This window comes from Solanum stenotomum, chromosome 7 (genome assembly GCF_019186545.1).
Source record: "Solanum stenotomum isolate F172 chromosome 7, ASM1918654v1, whole genome shotgun sequence".
In the NCBI taxonomy this organism is placed as follows: domain Eukaryota; kingdom Viridiplantae; phylum Streptophyta; class Magnoliopsida; order Solanales; family Solanaceae; genus Solanum; species Solanum stenotomum.
In genome coordinates, this window is record NC_064288.1 from 49,391,444 (window position 1) to 49,414,045 (window position 22,602).

Below are 22,602 nucleotides of genomic sequence, written 5' to 3' on the forward strand. Positions count from 1 at the left end.
AATAGTAGTAAATAGTAGTCATGAATAGTAGTAATAGTAGTGGACAGATGTAAAAAACGTATTAGAGTGTGTATGTCTATATATAGACACTCAGTTGTAAACATTGGAAGACAGGCAATGCCTGATATATAAAAGACTCTTTCCAAAAACCTCTCTAAAAAATTAAGTATTTAGATAAATGGAGCAACAATCTGAAATCCAATCAGATATTTCAGATAGCATGAATAAGCAAGAAGCAAATGTATATTGTTAAAAAAATATGCAGGACTAATTTCATATATTCCTGTATATAAGTTTTCATATATTCCGGTTTCAACATTAGGATGACATAGTATAGAAGTTTTCTCCCTGTTTCCAGTGTGCTAATAAACTAGAAATCATGATTCAAATAATTCTAATACATAATAACTAACATAAATTTATTCAATCATATATATGATATTCAGGAATATATGAAATTAGTTCCGCATATTTTTTTAACAATATACATTTGTTTCTTGCTTATTCATGTTATCTGAAATATTTGATTGGATTTCAGATTGTTGCTCCATTTATCTAAATACTTAATTTTTTAGAGAGGTTTTTGGAAAGAGTCTTTTATATATCAGGCATTGCTTGTCTTCCAATGTTTACAACTGAGTGTCTATATATAGACATACACACTCTAATACGCTTTTTACATCTGTCCACTACTATTACTACTATTCATGACTACTATTTACTACTATTCATGAATAGTTCTTATTTGTCTACCACTATTCTATTTACGACATATTAATAATGTACATATACACTTGTCATTATTTGCACACTATTTTTAAGACGCATACCTACTTTATGACACACACACCAAACTATACACTATTCTTTTTATGACTTTTTACATCTTATCTACGTACTTATTTGACTACTTTACAACTTTGCAACTATTTTACATTATTTTACTTACATAACTTTTTCCGTTCTTATCTTTTTATCTTCTCCTTCTACTCTAAATCGACATCTGAAATTATGTTATCTTCACCGTTACATTTCGAACATATGTGATCAGGATATTTATGTCCAATTAATTTGCAATATCTGGTTACTAACTCTGTCGAAATAAATCCTGCCTTTAGTGCTCTCGTCGTAGGTCGTTCTTCTGGCTTAGGTAATGACAAAATCCATCTCTAGACTTCATCCATATCTGCTTTCCTTAGCTCCCTTGAATTGGAATAAATCATTAGCTGATCTCTTGCATATTAGCTCCATATAGCGTTTCCGTTTAAATAATTATTTGCTAGCTCCTGTATGATAGTTATATACCAATTATTCTTTTGTTGACATAAAAACTTGGTATCTCTATTTTGCATATCTCTTCTTGTTGTCTGATGTCCTCGGGTATAATCATATCTTTAGTTAGTCCTATCTTGATAACCTGTATTTAAGGTTTTATTTCCTCGTATAATATCTCTGCTGGTGTTGTATAGAATTTTATATAAAATAAATTTTCTTTTGTAATTCTTTTGTATATGACGAATGTCTTGTGTAGTTCTGGTATTCCACTAACTTCTTCTCCGTCGTATGTATATACGGTATTTAACAGTCCGTAGTTGTAACATGTTCTTACTAAATTAGCGTTAGTTTTTGGCTGTGCAATTAACTTGTTATATCCTTGTAGCTTTTGTGTCAAATAATCTTGGTTTGGTTCTTTTGTAGTTGATCTGGGGTTAAGGTTTAAATAAGTTTGGATTTTGTGTATATTTTCGATATAGGTTCGTGTGATGTAGTTATATGTCTTTTTCTCATTTTGGTTTTGCAAACTATCTGCGTATGTAGATGTTTGTGGTTCTATGGACATATGTCTAGGTGTCCTTTGGGTAAATGGTTTTGCGAATAGCTGGTTTAAGTTCGCATTTTTATGGTGTTTATCGCTAACTTGTTTGCTTGGACCTGCAGCTGTATTTAAACAAACATTATGGGTTTTTTCCGTCTTCCGATCGACGTAGCTCCGCATTTTTATAGTCATGTTGCTGACTAGCTTTAGACTTCAGATTATCTTCATTAATCTTTAGCTTTTGTATCTCGTTGTCCATACTATCTACTTTTGTACAAAGTGTAGTAATAGCTTTGGGTATCTTTTCGATTGTATCTTCTTCCTCAGTCTCAGTCTGAGTAGCTTTGTCGTGATAGGTAATCTGCAATAACATTCTTATCAGTTTTTATTACTTCAATTGTAAATGTAAAATTTAATATATTTAATACCAATCTCCTTGTTTCTTTTGTTGTTACCGAATCTTGTATTTAATATATTCCACTATAAGACAGTGTCCATTCTTCAAAAAATTTCCATAGGCTCGCATCCTTTGACTGCACTTCTTCCCTAGTAACTCTACGTAATAGTCTACAAACAGCATGACTATTACTTCTAGATCAGTCTTCCAATTCCCAGAGTCATCCTTAAGTTGAGTTGTTGCTTGTTGTAGGCTTCGATATTTTATGACAGAGAAGAAATATTTGGTGTTATCGTCTCCAAGTTTTATTCTTGTAGCTTTGCTCCTCTGTTGAAGATAAATTTATACCTTGTAGGAGGTCTGTCTGAATTTTTGGTATTTTTCCTTCTCATCTTCCTGATAATCAACATTCATAGGATCCTGCTGTAATAGTTGTTGAGCCTTCAACATAGCTTCCCTATCCTCTTGACATTCAGAAACAATATTCCTGAAGTCCCGATTATTAAGCTCCTTTAATCCATATTTCATGATCTTTAGCTTTCTAACTACTTTTAGCATCTTACAACCTTCTACCTAAGTGTCCCATGCTTCTCTCACTTTCCCCTTAAATCTGGGCTGAGTCACTCATACACTACAAAATTGAAATGACTTCCTGTTCTATGAGTCTGCATTAGTTAGTGTCACTTTAATTGGGCAATGATCATTTATTCTTTAAGGAAGGTACTTTACTACACTGGAACGCAGTGTGCTTAGCCATACACTGTTAATAAAGACCCTATCAATTTTTTTAAAAAATCCTCTGATTATCACTTTTATCATTCCAAGTTTATCTTTGACCCTGGTAAGACATTTCTATGAAACCACATGTTGCAATACAATTCTGAAAAATCTTCTATTTCTGACCACACCACAGGGTAGCCCCCAATCCTGTCTTCAGTTGTTAGTACTGAGTTGAAATCGCCTAGGATGATCCAAGGTAATTGACAAACCACATTGTAAGCCATAAGAGATTCCCATAACTCTTTTCTGCCTTCCTTTGTATTATAGGCATAAGCCATTGTCATGATAAATGAATGTTGCAGAGGAACACTTCTCTCTTCACAAGTAATCAACTGAGATGTTGACTCTTTTGGTGTAACTGTATAATAATCCGGCCTCCAAGTTATCCAAATCCTACCATTGTAATGAGAAGCAAGATTGGTAATGAATGGTCAGCCACCAAACATCTTCTAAGCTATCAAATCGATCTTCGCTACTTTTATTTTTGTTTCCAGTAACCCTACTAGCCCAATTTTTTCATTATTACAAAATAGTTTCACCTCCTTTTGCTTATTAGGTCCATTGAGCCCTCTCACATTCTGACAAAGACAACTATACATTCCCAATATTGGGATTAGGATGGCCTCCCACTGTTTCTTCACTGTTACTGGTAGCCTTCTTATTCTTACCCTCTTTGTTCAGTACCTGAAAAGTGTCTTTACTCTCTACATGTAGTTGTTGCTTAGCTTGAGACTTCAGTGTTTTTGGAGGTGTGACCCAGACAGTGGTTGCACCCTGCTTCTAAGACTTGTCTGATCTGCCCGACTTGTGAGGATCCAACACAATTGTTGGAGGTGAGTTAGTTTGGAGTTGTTGAGCAAAAAACCATTAGAATGGTGGAGAGCTATTCAGATATAATTGTTTTGAGACACTTTCAAAGTGGTATTCTAACAAAGAAGCAATCATACTAGTGACATGTTCAACTTCAACCCACATGATTAAAGCAGTTTTTCCACTAATAAGGACATGTGAAATCGATTAGTAAGTTTAGATATTGTTGAAAATATCATTTTCATTGTTCGAAAGTTGTTTAACATACGGTTGGCTTTTGTTGATCTAAATTTTTATTTTTCTGCTTATCCTCTTCTATATGTTGTTTTACACATCTTCTGATTGAGTTAATAATACATGCTTTGCTTCCATAGAAGATGAGAAATTGCAAAATTCCTTTATGAAATGTTTGCTAAGTTTCTGTCACCTAATTCAGATTCCACTGGATTAATTTTTGACCCAAGATTATGCATATGTTTGGTCTACCGTTGAAAAGGAAAAACCTCGAATGATACCGGTATTTTTTTAAGAATACAAAGTTGCGATAAAGACTGAAATTTTGATGGCATTAATTTCGATATGGATCACCGTTGAGAACTTTTTCTGAGGTATTATGTCCCATTTTCCCTGTTTAGAATTGTTTTCTGTAACTGGCCTTCTTTGACACAGTGGCTGACTGGTTGAGGAGTTTCTCCTGACCACTGGGTCACGGGTTCGAGGCTGGTAACCTCGAGAAAAAATGGTTAAATAGGTATTCTAAAATACCTTTTAAAAAAATTTTATCAAAAAAAAAATGTTTTCTGGAGCTCCTAATTGTGATGCTTCAATTACACATTTTAAAATTTTTATCTCATAACAGGGAGAAATTCTATCTGAGTCAATTACAGACTAGCAACTAATTGTTGTGCATTATATAATTGCATATTTCTTGGATGGCAGGTAATGGATTGGTTTCTCATATTGCTTATTGATTATGATCTTATCACGTTTTAATTTCACATCTCAATTGCGAAAACATCATGTGTAGCTTGTGCAACCATGCTTAATTGAAACTTTTTAGTTCTTGTAAGCGTCAAAGATCCCATGTCTAGAATGAAACTTTTCTTAACAGTAGAAGTAGAATGAAGATCTGATGTCACTATAGAAAATATTTTTAAATGAATCTATGAAGGATACATATTTAATTGTGCCACAACAAGATGATGATAACTAAGGTTTACCAATTGGTTGTTAAATTGAATATAAGGTGAGTTTTCTATTGAAACATATAGATTTCCTTACAAATATTTATGTAGGCTGGGGATATTCTTGAAAGCATGAGAAGAAAGAATATGCATCAATCATCCATGGGAATGTATACTTACGAGGAGACAATGGTCATCACCACATCTATTTGTTAGGACATAAAAAGAACATGTCTAAGGTATGGAAAGTCTTGCAAGATTCTGTTACATCAATATGAACAGAACTTTTCTTTCAGAACTTCTCCTCCTTACTTTCCTAACTGGCCGGTGATATAACTATTGCAATTTAACAGTCCGTTAAATCGGAAAAGATTTTACTGTTAGTACTTTTCTTTCTTCATTATTTTTTACTCTTGCTCTTCTTTCAAACATGTTCTAAGGTCGAGGGTCTATCAAAAACAACCTATTTGCCCCTTCAAGGGTAGTGGTAAAGTCTGCATACACTTACCCTCCTCATACCCCACCTATGGTACTATACTGGATATGTTGTAGTTGTTAGTACTAGCTAGTATGTTGTATTTTACTTCTTAGAATTGACAGCATAACAAAGAAAGAGTTATCTCTTATTAATTCTAGTTTTAGCTGATGGATAAAGCTGTTCAAATATGATGTTGTCTTACTACGCTTAGTTGCATTTAATGTCCAGATAACTTGACAGTTAATTTTGTGGAGTTCTTCTTTGCTTGTGTATTAGGTTGATTTGGTCGTTGATCGATTGTTATTTTAGGAGTTTTTCGATCTTTTCTATGTTCTTAAACTTCAGTCAACTAAATTCATGAATTGTCAGCTATATATATAGATGTGTGTGGTCTGTAATTGTAATATGGGATTGGCTAAGAGTTCTAAAATTTCTTTTTGATTACTTTCAGTAAGAAGGCTGTGATTTCCAACTCGTATAGCCGTCTACTAGTTCCTTGAGATGAAGCATGACTTGTTGTAACACACAGGTACATGAGCTAAAAGTTGTTTAATGTAACACACAAGAGACATATCAGGATTTCTGGAGCAATATGTTAGCCTCACGAACCTACAACTTATGGATTTTGATAAATAACAATTAACCAAATATTATGTCTACAGAATCAATGAGAACAGATCACAAATAAGGAAGGAAGCACAAGAGATTGAATTCATCCAAAGGAGAAATTCAAGGACAATTGATTTACTCTCCTGTAATCAAGCGACGTAATCAAATCAACAAAACCAACATCAATGGAAGACAACTCAGAGAATCTTCAAGACCAAGATTGATAGGCAAAATCAAATCAGAGAATCTTCAAAACCAAGCTACTGGACAAAGTTTCACAAATCAAGGAATCTGGAAAGGAAGGCAAATCTTGTCAAGAAGAAAGAAGATCGTGAACATATATGATATGGACTTGATCACAATCTACCCTAAATCAGACTCAATCAAGGAATTCACTACAAATCCTTGATTGAATGAAATACCCATGGGTTTTCCTTAAAAGAGCAAAGAGCTAGATTATACAAACCAGCCTTAGGATTAGAGGAAGTCCACGCACTTCACTTAAACTATTGTACTATCTTTCTTTCATCTTTCATAAAACATTTGTACTCTGTGTATGAAACTATGATTTTGGATTTGCTGGATGACTTGTTTATCAAATTGGACAGATAAAAAGGTTGCCAGATTCTATTTGTTCATTGTATAACTTGGAGACACTCCTCTTGTCATATTGTTATTGTCTTGAGGAGCTACCGCTGCAGAAGGAGAAGTTGAGTAACTTGTATCATCTTGTTATAACCTACACTTCTCGCTTGAAGATGTCACTACATCTGAGCAAGTTGAAAAGCCTCCAAGTGCTAGTGGGAGCCAAGTTTCTTTTAGGAGGTCGTGGTGGTTTGGATGATTTGGGGGAAGTACAGAACTTGTATGGATCTGTGTCAGTTTTAGAGTTGCAAAATGTGGTAGATAAAAGGGAAGATCTGAAGGAAAAGATGAGAGAGAAGAACGATGTTGAGAAGTTATCTTTGGTGTGGAGTGAAAGTAGTACTGTCGACAATTCACAAACTGAAAGAGACACAAAAGAACTACCAGTCACCGGATATAGAGGGACAAAATTTTCAAATTGGCTAGCTGATCCTTTGCTTCTTAAGCTGGTGAAATTTGTCTATTAACAACTGCAAGAACTGTGATTCCTTGCCATCACTAGGACAACTCCCTTCTTTGAAATTCCTTTCCATTAGTGAGATGCATTGAATAACAGAGGTCACGGATGAATTCTATGGCAGTTCATCCTCCAAAAAGCATTTTAACTCTCTTGAGAAACTTGAATTTGCAAAGATGCCAGAGTGGAAGCAATGGCACGTACTAGGAAGTGGTGAGTTCCCTATACTTGAATACCTTTCAATTAAAAATTGTCGGAAGTTGATGGGTAAGTTGCTTGAAAATCTTTGTTCTCTGACAGAATTGAGTATTTCAAAATGTCCTGAACACAATTTTGAGACTGAACTGTTTACATTCCAACTTTAGGGTATGAAGTAGATTGTTGAATTATCTATTGCTCATTGTAACTCTCTTACCTCCTTACCTTTTAGCATACTGTTGAGTACCTTGAAAAGAATAAGCATAGATCATTGCCAGAAATTGAAATTGGATCTGCCAGTTGGTGAGATGAGTTATTGTAACATGTTTCTCGAGGAATTGAGACTGGAAGAACGTGATATATCACCTGAGTTGCTCCCAAGAGCATGCGAATTGACAGTTGGCGGTTGCCCCAACCTTACTAGGTCTATGATTCCTACTGCCCCTGAAAGGATCTCTATTTAGAGTTGTGAGAATCTTGAAAAAAAATTCGGTGGCATGTGGGGGACCTAGATGACGTATTTGCAAATATAGGACTGTTCGAAGCCGAAGTAGCTGCCAGAATGTATGCAGGAACTCCTTCCATCTCTTAAGAAATTGGAACTGTGGTATCCAGAAATAGAGTCAAGTCCTTTCCTGAAGGAGGATTGCCCTGCAATTTACAAGTCCTTACTATGGTCGATTGCAAGAAACTGGTGAATGGACGAGAGGAGTGGCTTTTAGCGAGACTCAGAGAGTGAGTGATCCAACATGATGGCAGTGACGGAGAGATGGAACATGATGGCAGTGACGAAGAAATCAAACATGATGGCAGTGACGAAGAGATAGAACATGATGGTAGTGAGAATTTATCTGTCAAATCGTCACTCAAATCAAATTAGGAGGGGGTGGGGGTTGTACATCTAAAATCTGGTTATTTCAGGACGAGTTTTAATACCATATGCTCTTATATGAAATGCCGCATAAGCTTTGGTACACCACTATTCTCTGTTCAATGTGAACTTGCAACATTCTTGTTGGGCTATTGCCTTGCTGGGAATTTAAATTACTACTCTTTGCAGATTGAGCTTGACTCACAGACATTAGCTAATCTCACACACACAGAGACCTGTCTCCACTCACCTCTTTGGTTGCATGTTATTGATGAAGAGCTTTACACAACTCAGAAATTAAGCATGTTTATCCGAAGGCGAAACATGTAGCTGTGCTTGCAAAATGTGGCACAACTTCAACAGAATGAATGCCACACTTGGTTCCCTCTACAATACATTATTCCCCGCCTTATGTCTTTACTGCTTTTAATAACAACTATTCCAAGCCACCTTTGACACGAACAGTCCCTTCATGTAAACTATCCATTCAAGTTTATGCGAATAAATATAGCATCGGCTCAAGGAAAAAAAAGATAAGAAGAGAGATTACATAGTATAACCACACATAGTAAGACAGCAAAGCTAATATGACACAAACAAGGGCGACCTTAGTAGATAAGTATGGTGCACCTGAACTGGTGGTCTTTTTGTAAAACTACGTATTTTATGAATATATTTTCTATAATTGATTTAATATTACTTGTTGATTGTGGAGATTTCAAGAAATAATATTTGTTGGGTGTTTGGTGAAAAAAGTAGATCATTTGTTGTTGCATTGTCTATTATATATTGAAAAGGAGACGAAGGAGACTCTGAGCTCTACAAATTTTATTTGTCAAACATATATAGGCAATTGTAACACAATTTGTGTTAGTTGACACAATTCATAGGCTGTTAGGATATTGACAGATTCCAATAAGTAACGTGTGGTAAATCTAGTACCATACTTTTTAATTAGGAATATTAATCTACCCAATCTTCAATTACTAACAAATTGAAGTAAACATGATTTTTAACAAGAATCTCTTTTACTGAAAATTGATTTCCTTGTTAACAAAATGTGAAGAAGGTAAATTCAACTCGAAGGTCATTCAAAATTGCTAATCCGAATTTAAGTTAAAAGATAATATTGTTATTTTTTGTTATAGACATGTTGGCAAAATCACATCATAGGTGGTAAACTATTGAAACCTTTTCTAATTTTAAGTTATACTATAGTTTTATGTTGAACTTTTAAAAAGTTAATCCAAACACCCTCTTAAACTTTTAAAGTAATTCTAATTAATAAGATACTAGTTATTCATTTGTAATACATTATCTTGATGTGATTATAAAAACTTTATTTATAAATATGAATATTTGAATTGTTTATTTCAAAATTCCAAAATATTTTTGATAAGAAGTAAATAGGTTTTCTTTCTTTATTTTTAAAATTTAAATTTTGAGTTTCTTTTCTTACAAAAAACGTACAAAATTTATATAAAATAATAAAAAAGACAACTTTAAATTATTATTATTATGTCTATGTACATATGCATATATTTAATGTCTCTTATTAAAATTTATCTTTAGGTCACTAATTATATCATTGTAGTCTTTGAGTCATAGATAAGTTGTTCTTAGTACCTTTTATGTTACATGGTATTAGACTTAGGTTCATCCTTATGGCCTGAGTGTGAAAGGGGAGGGGGGTATTAGAGTGTATTAGGGTCTCACATTGATGATTGGTGGTTTATTTATATGGACTTGGGCAATCCTCCCCTTATAAGCTAGCTTGGGGTTGAGTTAGGCCAAATGACGTAAATTTCCGTAAGTAATGTTGATAAATAGATGATGTACCACGGATTTACGGTACTTGTAATACATTAAACTTGAAGTTTTGCATGTTTGCAAATACTTGTTAGTAGATTTGATGGTATTTTATTCTATGTTTTGTAAGAAAATAGGTTTTGGCTGTTCAGGTTGAAGATTGCAGTGAAGCAACAGGTTTTTGGAGTCCTACGAGTTGACCTACAAGTCGTAGACTTTTCTACAATCCGTAGCAGTGATTTGTAGAAAAGAACTACATATTTTTAAGCTAAGCATGGAATCACGAGAGAGGACTACGAGTCCTAGCAAATTTTGCGAGCTTTAGGTCCAAGTCATAGAAAAGATTACAGATTTTGGGTTCCAGTAGTAGGACTACAATCAACCAAGACAGATCATGCAAAGTTCTATGAGCCGTAAAATGTGTCCATAGAAAGAGTCTAGAGATATATTGAGAATGTTATTTTTCACGAGATGTATCTATGATCCGTAGAAACACCTACGAGCCGTGGAAAGTGATTCGTAGAAAGGAATGTCGAATTTTACTTTTTCTATGTTTATTTTATTTAGGATTAGGTTTCTATAAATAGTCGTGTTTTATTTATTTTATTAAGTTCGTACAGTTTGGAGTTTTTGTTCTAAATATTAATTTGTGAAACACTTTTTTCATTTTGATTCTTGAATCGTTAGTTTATATTACATCGTTTGTTCATCAATTCAAGATTCTGGAACTGAATTACTCTAATTGTAAGTGTAATGACCCGGGAGGTCATTTTTGGAAACTTTGAACTATTGATTTAACTAAGGTTAATTAATTAGCGGGAAATTTTTAAATAATTAATTAGTTGGTGGTTAATCGACTGAATCCATAATTTATTTAATACTCTTTACCACTTCTCCCATATAATTAAATTAAGTTAGCGGGATTTATCACTTTTAATACTTAATTACTATTAGAAAAAAAGGGAGAAAAGGTCTAGCGAAAACTTACCTGCCCGTCGCACAAGTGCCGCCATTCAGGTAACCATTCCAATGTTATGTTGTTGCAATTGTGATTTCTTTTCTATTTAATGACGAGGCTTCCCGTGAATCTATCAATAATAAAAAGAAATTACTGGTCATTAGTTAGTAATCATTGGCAAAGCAAAGATACTGCATAATTGGATGTTTTGTATTCCGTTTTGTTAAGGTTACAGGTGGTGAAATTATTGGTTTTAATTTTAAAATTTTCAAGTGGTTATTACCTTATAAATTGAAGTTTGAATATATGGATATATGTTATTAAATATTAAGTGCATTTTATTATATGAACACCATTAATTGGTAAATTTAGGCTTAATCCTAGGCTTAAAATATAGGGATATGAGATTTGACATATTAATTGGCATCAAGATTAATACTTTATTATGGATTTGTGTGAGCTTTTGGGTCTAGGCTAGACATATGTAATATGAGTGTTGTTAGTTTGAAATCTTATTGTGATTATTTATTTGAATAGATCGCATGGATTTAGAATCCCAACGAAAAGGGAAGGCTCAAGTCCCGGAGTGATTGTTCGATTATTTCAGGCAAGTGAATTTCTTAACCCTTGTTAAATGTATAGAATTGTGTATTTCCTTGTGGTATGTATTGGGGAGTAATGGAAGTTGGTGATCGGTTGACTTGTTCATATTGAATAATACTAGTGATGAAAAAAGGGTAACAAAGTCAACATAATTAATTATTGGTGTGTGATGCGTTGAGAATGATTTGAAAGGTTTATTGGTTCATTGTTGATGTTGTATCACGATTATATTGATGTGAATTATGCATTGATATGTAAATGATCATATTCTCATTAATTGTGTGAACATGCCATCTCCATTGGTTCCGAGACATGATTGGGAGAAGTATTATGTGAATTGAGGAAGAATAAGAAATTAAAGATGATGTATCATTTCGAGGGACGTGTCGCGCGCTGTGACAAAATTATGATTTGAGAGACGTGTCGTACTCTGTGACGAATTCTATTATCGAGGGTCATGTCACACACCATGATAGATGCATGGACATATATATCCCGCATGGGTCCCAAAATGCATCACATACTTGTCATTGCATATCTTATCATTGTGAACTTGTGAGTTCTTTTCTATGGAACTTGTGATTAATAAACTTTATCATGTGTTTTATTGATATGAGATTTTCAGAGTGTTGTCATTGAGCTATGAGCTATGTAAATTATGAATTGTTAGGTTGCACTGATTTTATACATATTGTAGTTGTGGAGGTTTGGTTGGAGTGTAAGGAGTACCTGTATTCTATATTCTTAGCTTTGTGTTTAAGAGTTTTCTTGTTGAGTACCGTGTGGTTTGGTACTTACCCCTTACTTCTACAGTTGTGTAGGTTACGAGCTCAGATCTTCGTGATACCCTCTTTTCCCTTCTTGTCTGAGGCTTTTTGTGGAGATTTGTAAGGTAGTTGTTTGTCATCTCAGAGGACCCTCTTACTCCTGTTTATGATTTTTTCTACTTTAGAGATAAAATTATTTGAGACTTACATTTTTTCATTCAAATCTATTGTAATACATTAGAGGCTTGTGCACGTGACAACCAAGTTTTGTGGATTTAGTAAAGTTGACGTGTTATCCGCATTGTGTAATTGTTATTAAACTTTAATTTTCATTTTTATTTCCACACTTTATCATAATGGTTGGGTTTTAGGTTGACTTATCTTGGTAGGATAAGATGAGTGCCATCATATCCATTTTTGGGTCGTGACAAATGGTATCAGAGCCCCATGTTAATAGGTCTCACGTGTAAACAAACCATGTCTAAGTAAAGTCTCAAGGATCAGTACGGAGACGTCTGTACTTACCTTTGAGGGGTTATGAAGACTGTTAGAAAAAAATCTTTTTGTTCATTCTTTCTCATCGTGCATGGTAACCTTCTTTAGTAATGAGTTTTTGCGTGTTCTTTTGACAGATAACGAGGACTAGAGTTGTTGTTGCTGGTGGTACAGGGGAGGCAATTCCAGAGACAGTTGTTGAGGCCCCATTTCGGTATAGGGATAGAGCTCGATCTTGAGTTCGTGCCCATGGAGCGGCACTAGCCAGAGGTCGTGCCTGTGGAGCAGCACCAGTGAGAGGTCATGCTAGAGAAGCCTCTCTAGAGCCTCAAATTATTGTTTGAGAGAGTCAGGTTCCTCCAGAGCACGCAACCACACCTTTGCTTCAGAATACCTTATTGAAGGTGTTTAGTATGCTCAAGAGTTTTACAGAGGGTAATTGTGCGATCGGCACACCACAAGACTGTCATAGTAGAGTGAGGGCTCAAACTCTAAAGCAACATGAGACTCCAGTTATTCAGGATCCGGTGGGGCAGCCACCAGTGGGTCTTGTGGTTGGAAATGATCTCGCAGCGGCATTTAGAGGTCAAGCTGCACCTTTGGTTGTTCTGACAGAGGATAAGCAACACATGTATGAGAAATTCTAAAAGATGGACCCACCCTATTTTTAGGGTGGGAAGAGAGAAGTCAGTCATGAGTTTCTGACCACATGCCGAGATTTACTATAGGTGGTTAGGTTAGTTGAGTTCGATATGCTACAATCCACCTTCGTGGGCTAGTGAGAGAGAGGTGGGAGAGTTTATTCGGGGTCTTTGCTAGTTGGATCTCCTCCAGTGCCATGTGAGATATTTTCAAGTGTCTTTTATGAACGCTTCATCCCTTGGAGCGTGAAAGATGAGAGTCGTTTAAGATTCGAGAATCTAAAACAAGATAGCTTATTTGTTGTAGAGTACGAGGCTAGTTTTTGCCAGTTGTCTAGGCATGCTTTGACCATTATTTCGGATGAGACAGAGAGAATTTGTAGATTCTTGAGGGGCATGAATTTCTCTATCAGATCGGCGGTGCTCAGGGCATCTTGAGAGGGGGCTTCCTTCTGANACGCTTCATCCCTTGGAGCGTGAGAGATGAGTATCGTTTAAGGTTCGAGAATCCAAAACAAGATAGCTTATTTGTTGTAGAGTATGAGGCTTGTTTTTGCCAGTTGTCTAGGCATGCTTTGACCATTATTTCGGATGAGACAGAGAGGATTTGTAGATTCTTGAGGGGCATGAATTTCTCTATCAGATAGGCGGTGCTCAGGGCATCTTGAGAGGGGGCTTCCTTTTGATCCATTGTGAGTGCCGCCAAGGAGAAGGAATTGATGGAGAGAGAGGAGTTTAGGGACTCTAAGAGGGCAAGTACATTCTGGTGCCTCATAAGGAGGCAAGGGATTTCATAGGGGGAGTGGTTCCTTCCAGCATCGGGGACCCATCATGAATGTATGATGACATCCGAGGGTGGTCAAACACCTTATGGATCTTATAATACGGGTCAAGGCTCATACGATTCATAACAGCAACCTACGGAGCGAGGCAGTTATGGTGGTTCTTCTGGATCAGCACAACAATTTTAGAGTCAGGGATTTTTCTTTAGTTGTGGAGATCCTGATCACATGATGCGACACTGCCCTTGGCAGAGGGGTCAGGGAGAACCCAAACCTAGCTCTTTAGTTCAGACTAGACCCCCGGCATAATCGGTCAGAGGCTGAGGTAGATTTTAGTCAGGTAGAGGTATTAGAGTTTCTGGTAGTGGTACTGTAACTCACTAGAGTGGGGGTAGAGGTGTCACCCAAGCTAGAGGTGGCAGAGGGGGCCAGTTTTATGCTATCTCGGGGAGACCCAAGATAGAGGTTTCTAATGTTATAATTACAGGTATCGTCCCAATATATCATCGATCTGCGTCTATATTATTTTATCCTACACTCTCTTATGTGTCTACCTACTTTTCTATTGGAATTGATATGATGTGTGATAGCATGCATGTACCTATTTGTGTTTCTACACCCGTGGGTGAGCCTTTAGTAGTGGATAGAGTGTATCGATCATGTCTTGTTTCTCTGGTGGAGTATGACACTTGGGTAGACTTGATTATTATGGGATGGTATATTTTGATAGTATCTTTGTTATGGATTGACTTTTTTCTTATAATGTTATTCTTGATTGTAATGTTAAAACCGTGACCTTAGTGATGCCTAGTGTTCCAAGGGTTGAGTGGAGGGGTGCTAGTGGTTCTTACCCTAGAAAGGTTATCTCCTTCATCCACACTCAAAGATATGTAGAGAGAGGGTATTTGTTTGACTTAGCCTTTATTTGGGACACTATTGTCGAGCCATCTCCCATGGATTCTATTCCCATAGTTTAGGAGTTTCCAGATGTGTTTCGTGCTGATCTTCCAAGTGTTCCTCCCGATAGAGATATTGATTTCTCTATGTACTTAGAGTCGATCACTAAGCCCATATCTATTCCACCCTACCGTATGGATCCAATAGAGTTGAAGAATCAATTACATGATTGGTTGAGTAAGGGGCCCATTCACCCTATTGTGTCACCTTAGGGTGCCCTAGTGTTATTTGTGAATAAAAAGGATGGGACTATGAGGATGTGTATTGATTATAGACAGTTGAACAAGGTAACGATGAAGAACAAGTATCCTCTTCCACGTATTGATGACTTATTTGATCAGTTTCAAGAAGCATCATTTTTCTTTATGATTGATTTGAGGTCCGGGTATCATCAAATGAAGATTAGGGCATCAGATATCCCTAAGGCAACTTTTCGAACTCTATATTGGTATTATGAGTTCCTAGTGATGTCCTTTTGATTGACTAACGCCCCTACAACATTCATGGAGTGTATGAATGGGGTGTTTCAACCATACCTTGATTCTTTTGTGATTGTCTTTATTGATGATATTTTGGTTTACTCCAGAAATGAGGAGGACTACGTTCGACATTTGAGGATTGTACTTCAGCGGTTGAGGTAGCAGAAGTTGTATGCCAAGTTCTCAAAGTGCGAAATCTGGCTTAATTATGTGGCATTCTTGGGACATGTGGTGACAAAAGAGGGTATTTGTGTGGATCTAGCCAAGATTAAGGTAGTTAGAGGTTGGTCACGACCTTCTTCTCGTATCAAGATTTAGAGTTTTATGGATTTGTAGTCTATTACTNTGGCTTAATTATGTGGCATTCTTGGGACATGTGGTGACAAAAAAGGGTATTTGTGTGGATCTAGCCAAGATTAAGGTAGTTAGAGGTTGGTCACGTATCAAGATTTAGAGTTTTATGGGATTTGTAGTCTATTACTGATGGTTTGTTCAGGGTTTCTCTACTATTGTAGCTCTATTGACCAAATTGACTCAACAGAGTCTGGGTATTCAATGGTCTGATGAGTATGAGGAGTGCTTTGAAAAGCTCAAGAATTTATTGGCTTCAACTCCTATGTTGATTGTACTCGAGGATGGCGTGGATTTTGTTGTTTATTGTTGTAACATCCCGCCTTAGAAAGAGCTAAAATTAGAAAGAATTAATTTGGAAAGAGAAAAATCTGAAATTTTACAAGTTATGCTTAAGTTATGAGTTCTAGATCAACTTCAAACGACCATAGCTTTCAGTATAGAATGAGTTAGGTGGCCCATAAGATATAAAATGAAAGGTCTTGGAATCCTCTTTCCAATTCCACCAAGTTTGCTAATTTTCGAGCTTGTATAAGGGAGATATGGCTGTTTAAAGTTAGGTTGTTTAATTAAGGAAGTTACCCAAAAATATAAGGGGTATTTTGGTCTTTTCCTTACCCCATCAACTTAAAACTAATTATGGTAATATGCAAGGGTCTAAACTGAATTGATTCAGTTTTCACAATTCTAATTTATGCCAAGGTTTTAGAAAAAGAGTTCAAGAAAAGAAAGGAGAAGAAAAGAAGAGAAGATCCAAGGCGTTTGTCAAGTTCTTGAAGTTTAGTTGCGGATTTTTGCCAAGGGTTTGATCCCTATGAGGTATGTGAGTTCTCATAGTGTTGGGTTCGTTAATCCACACACCAATCATGTTATTTTCAGTGATATTTCATTCTTGAAGTTGAAGGATTTTAGTTTTTGAAGTGTTTTCTTGAAATTCCATTTGCAATCTTGATTGTTGGGGTTTTGATGGGTTCTTGAGATAATCGTATGGAGTTTAAGAGCTATTTTTGAGTATATTATTGTGTACTTTTGTTGGGTATTTGAATCTAAGTGATTGGGGAAGAAACCATTCGATTCTAGGTGAATTAGGGTAAAAAAATGAGTAAGAAATTCGTTGGGGTTTTCTGGGCAAGGGCTGGCGCACCACCCCACCAACGCTCCAGCAGAGAGGCTTTGTAGTTTCGAGATAGGCGCCCTACACTAGCCAGTGCGGCCCAACTACTGTTCTGTAGTTCAAGGGCTGGCGCCTTGCGCCACTCAGTGCACCAAGGTCAGCTACCCTCACCAGTTCTCTGTCGTTTAGCCCGTCTGAGTTCTTTCAAAGGGTACCTTTACTCCCCTTTGATTCTAACTACTCTAAACTAATTCTAAAAATCTAGAAATCATTCCTTACATGAAATCATAACCTTGAATTCACAATTCAAATTCAAGGTCGAGCTAAGATTCAAGTCTTGAGAGTTCTTTCGAGTCTTTTGAGAAGTCTTTTGCAAACCATTTTAGTCTTGTTTTAAGACCTGGGAATTTTAGTTTGAGGAAGAGTAGAGTTGAGTTCATTTTCTTTAAAATGATATATGGAAACTAAGTATTCTCAAGAGAAATGTTTTTACATTTAAAAAAAGAGGAAACACGGATTTCCAAAAGAGTTCATGAGCAGTTTTAAGTACTATCACTTTTTAGAGAAAACCTTTTGAGTAATAATCTCAAAGTTGAGGAAGAGTAAATGTTTTCTTAAAAACATATGAACTAAGTATAGTTTGGGAGTAGTATTGAGCACTGATATGAGGGAGAGTTCTAACAACTAACAACCCCCAAAAACTATGTAGCCAACGTGGGTTAAAAGAATCATACTTTTTAGATGATTCCTTATATCTTTTTAGCATAGACTAGTGGATACACTTAGTATGTCCCATACCTCGACAAAGTATAGGACAGTTCTGGCAGCGTGGGCTAGACGTTATATCATCACATACCTTATAGTGATGATTGTCGGTTAGAGAATCTCCCACATAGTTATTTGTACGTTTGCATACAAACTGAGTTATATTTTATTTTCTAATACATTAAGTTATTGTCTATTGTTTTAAAAGCTTTTCTTTATAATGCATCTTTACTACAGCTTTATATTGAAATGAGTTGAGCTGAGATGAGGTAAGTTGTTTCTTTATTTCCAGTTCAAGCTTATGTCTTGTTCATGTTTCCCCTCGCATGCTCGTACATTCAATGTACTGACATCATTTGGATGGCATCTTTTATGATACAGATACAGGTAACCTGGATCATCAACCAATGCTTAGTTGATCCAATTGAGTTCCAGAGTTATTTGGTGAGCCTCCTTGCTTTCGGAGGATCCCTTTATTATGTTTTATCATTCCAATTTTGTTAGGATGATCGGGGATCTTCTACTGACATCCCTCATAGTATTAGAGGCTTCATAGATAGATAGACATAGTTCATGAGTCTTGTTCATTTCGGTTGTTATGTTCTAGACTTGAGTTGCCTCTTTGGCTAGTGAATGTTTATTTCTAAACTATTCTAAGTTGTCTAATTTGAGACATTTTGAGTTAAAGCTTTCATTTGAATTAATTCTATGTTGAGTAAGTCTTCTGCTAAGAGTTAAGCCAGGCCAAGGGTTCCTTTGGGGCCAAAAATGGTTCTCGAGTGTGTAGGCTCGGGGCATGACAATTGTGATGCATTAAGAGTTGGTTTGGGTGGTGTATTGATGCAGAAAGGGAAGGTGATTGCTTATGCTTCTAGGCTGTTAAAGACTCATAAGAAGAACTACCTTACTCATAATTTTGATTTGGCGGCCGTAGTCTTTGTGCTTAAGTTATGGCTTCACTATTTGTATGGGGCTGCATAATGAGATCTTCACTGATCATCAGATTGCTCAGTACATCTTAAATTAGAATGATGTGAACTTGAGGCATTATAGATGGCTTGAGTTGCTAAGGACTATGATGTGGCCACTCTATATCATTCGGGGATGGCCAATGTGGTGGCTGATACTTTGAGTAGGAAGACTCCTAACATAGGGAGTATTGTCATGTTCAGTATTGAGGAGAGACCATTAGCTAAAAATGTTCAGAGATTATCTAACATTCTTGTCAGGTTGAATATTTTAGAGGAGACTGATGGTTTCATTACTTTTATTGAGGCTTAGTCTTCTTGAGTTGAGCAGATCCATGAGCACCAATTTAATGATGAGAAGTTCAGTCTTATTCGAGACAAAGTATTAAGAGGGGAAGCCAATGAGACCGTCTTTGATTATGATGGTGTCTTGAGGATCGGAAACATGATTTGTGTGCCTAAGATAGACAAGTTTATTAGATTCATACTTGAGGAGGCCCATTGTTCTCAATATTCCATCCATCCGGGAGCGACAAAGATGTATCATGAGTCAACATTACTGGTGGTGTGGCATGAAGAAGGATATTGAAGACTTTGTTTCTAGCTGTTTGACTTGCCAACAGGTCAAGTGTGATCACCAATGGCTTGGGGTATATCTTAGAGGATGTCTATTCCTACTTGGAAGTGAGAGCGGATCACTATGGACTTTGTTATGGGTTCGCCTACCACAGTGGGTGGTTATGACTCTATTTGGGTTGTTGTTGATAGGCTAACCAAGTTTTCCCACTTCATTCTGGTTCGAGTGAAGTATAGGCAGAGAAGTTAGTCGAGCTTTATATTAGTCAGATTGAGGGAGTCTCGATTTCTATTATCTTTGATCGAAGTTCATTGTACACTTCCTATTTTTGGAAGGCATTACAACATGGTTTGGTTACCCGGTTAGATATGAGTACAACTTTTTAGCCTTAGATATATAGCCTGTCAAAACCCGAGAGCACCCCCTAGTCGTAACATGGCGTAGTCGACCCTAAAGGGGTCTCATACAAGACCTAGCATCATCATAACATAAGAAAGTAGAAATAATGTGGAAAAATTAAAACATTTATAATCGAAGTTCAAACTTCTTCTTCATAGAAGGAAAATACTAGGAATCTAGATTCTTTGTCTCACATACACCATCTAAACATAGGAATACAATACAGAATCTCAAATAGGGTCAATAGCCCTTAGACATAATAGTCTCATACAAAGAGGTACATCGAAAGTTTACAAAGTCTATTACAATAAGAAATAACATAACGTGGCATCAAATGCTTGTCCTCAGATCTTGAGGACCTACCACAAATCTTAGAGAAGTCTATTCCAAGTCTTCTTCAAAGTAGGGAGTAGAAGTCGCCTAGCCGGAACCTACACTCAGAAGATGTAGAAGGGAAAAAAGGGGTTAGTACATAATGTGTACTAAGTATGGAAATATGTATAAAAACCTTAAATCACGCAAAAGGGCATTTTTATGAAAGATATGCATTTATGAGGTTTTGAAAACGAATTTGCATCATCAACATAAGATTCAAGCCAATATCACAATTATATTTACAATATAGTAAAGGCATCACCTTAGCAACCCCTAAGGTTCACTTATGCAATGTATGGTTGGCATCCCATAATACCAACCTCACTAAGCATCCCTTAGGAACTACCTTGGTCACACATATTACCTTTTGACCTCTTCACATTCAATCATCATAACTAGAGAATTAGTCATGTATACCATTTGAACATAAGGAAAAGTCAATCATAGCAACTATCCATTCAATATACATGCATGCATTCATGTCTCAACATAGTAATGAGAACCATCTATATCATCCTACCGACTTTACTAGTGCATGTAAAAGTGAAGTCTCATACCCCCACTCCTACTTAGCAACCTTACTAAGAAGTTATAGAGTAGTTCATGCTTAATCCATTATCTCATTATCTAGGGAAAAACAACCATTCATCCATTATCTCATTATCTAGGAAAAAACACCATATCATTTTAAGCGAGGGTTAATGTTATTAACACTCTTGGGTCGAGAGAATATGAGTGATAATTATCTGATTTGGCTGAGAAGTGTCAGATAAATTTAACTCAAAATGATTTTATAAACATTGATTTGCGTGATGCTCAATTATGAAAGACCACTTGAACTAATGTTATGGTGAACACAATCCTGGTTTCTCTTAATTAAATGAATCAACCTTACAATGAAATAGTTTGTTAGTCGTTAATCTGGATTTTGACTGCAAGTTTGGTAATTATAACATTTCAACCAAACCCAATTTACTTTCTGTTGTTATTTGTTTAGGAGATAATAACAACATTCGACTAAACGCGACAGTGAAACCTTATCTCTAAAGAAATTCTCTATGGGATTGACCTCAACTCTAGTTGAGTTCTATAAATTGACATCGACTATTTGCAATAGAACACTGGCCAAGTGTAAGACCACGATAGGTCTTACGGACCGTGGAAGCCACCACAGGCTGTAAAACCGATCCTGGAGCACACTTGGAGTCAACTCATCCCTCAGAATCAGTTCATGGACAGTATCACAGACCGTGTTGAACTCTACGATCCGTGAACAACACTTGGTAAAAAGTTATGTGGTTCCCTTTTGCACACTCTCTGTCTCAACTCCACAAGGGATTTCATGGTCCGTGGTACATACCACGGCCCGTACAAGCTCTCATAGAGAATACTTAGTGTAACATCTTTAAATTTTTCTATCTTTTAGTTTTTGTTAGTTTGTTGATTCTGTGGCCCTTCCCAATGATAGATTAGGTGACGACATTCTTAAGGCAAGGCATCACGATGCTATTACACAGGGAAGTCTGAGTACCCGATAGTGCATCATTTGACTGTGTTGAATACTAATAAGTTTTGTATTTCTTAGGTACAATGGGTCCCAAAAGAAAGAACGCAACAAAACTTGCCCCTCCACTGCTTCTTAATCAGAGGGCCATGACGAATCCCAAGCTAGTGGTTCTGAGGTGCAAATAAATTTTACACCTGAAGATCACTCGCCTCGGGCTACTAGATCACTGACCAAAAGAGCTATCCTCTAGGACACTCATCCTCAATCTGAAGAGGGAGGTGGTAGTTATGATAACGGGGAGGACTCAAAAAGTCAATTTGATGCTGCTGCTGGTAGAAAATCTACTGATAACTCGGGGGGCATTGTAGAGTCTGACAACGGTTCTCCAGAAGATACAAACATCTCTCCATCTGTGGTGAATACAAAAGCTAAAACTAGAGTACGAGAGGAAGAGGCTCCTATAGAGAAAGATGAAAAGATCACCGATGATGATACCATAGTGATGTATGTGACTGCCCATGAGCCTAATCCTACAATAAGACCACAGCTGATTGCCTGTTATCGTTCCATGTGGACTGTGAACTGGTCCTAAGAATTTTTCAACAATGGGATTGTAAATAAGACTGGCAGCTTCAAAAAGCGGGCAATCATGCCTGAGACTACGGTGGTGGTAGCCGACATTAAAGCATTCTCGGACATTTATCACACGTTTCAATTTCATTAGTTCGATATGATGGACAATGCACCTGGGGAATACTCTTACCACTTGACTAGAAAGTTTTACTCATCTTATACAGCTACACTAATAAA

At 36.4% G+C, this 22,602-nt stretch overlaps 1 long non-coding RNA gene across 1 annotated transcript; it reads left to right on the plus strand.

Moving 5' to 3' along the window:
* The first annotated feature begins 2,341 nt into the window (after positions 1 to 2,341).
* On the plus strand, positions 2,342 to 6,691 carry LOC125871602 (uncharacterized). Its single transcript, XR_007447026.1, has 5 exons — positions 2,342 to 4,411; positions 4,663 to 4,742; positions 5,099 to 5,226; positions 5,917 to 5,994; positions 6,128 to 6,691. It is a non-coding gene; the product is annotated as an uncharacterized LOC125871602 (long non-coding RNA).
* The last annotated feature ends 15,911 nt before the right edge of the window (positions 6,692 to 22,602 follow it).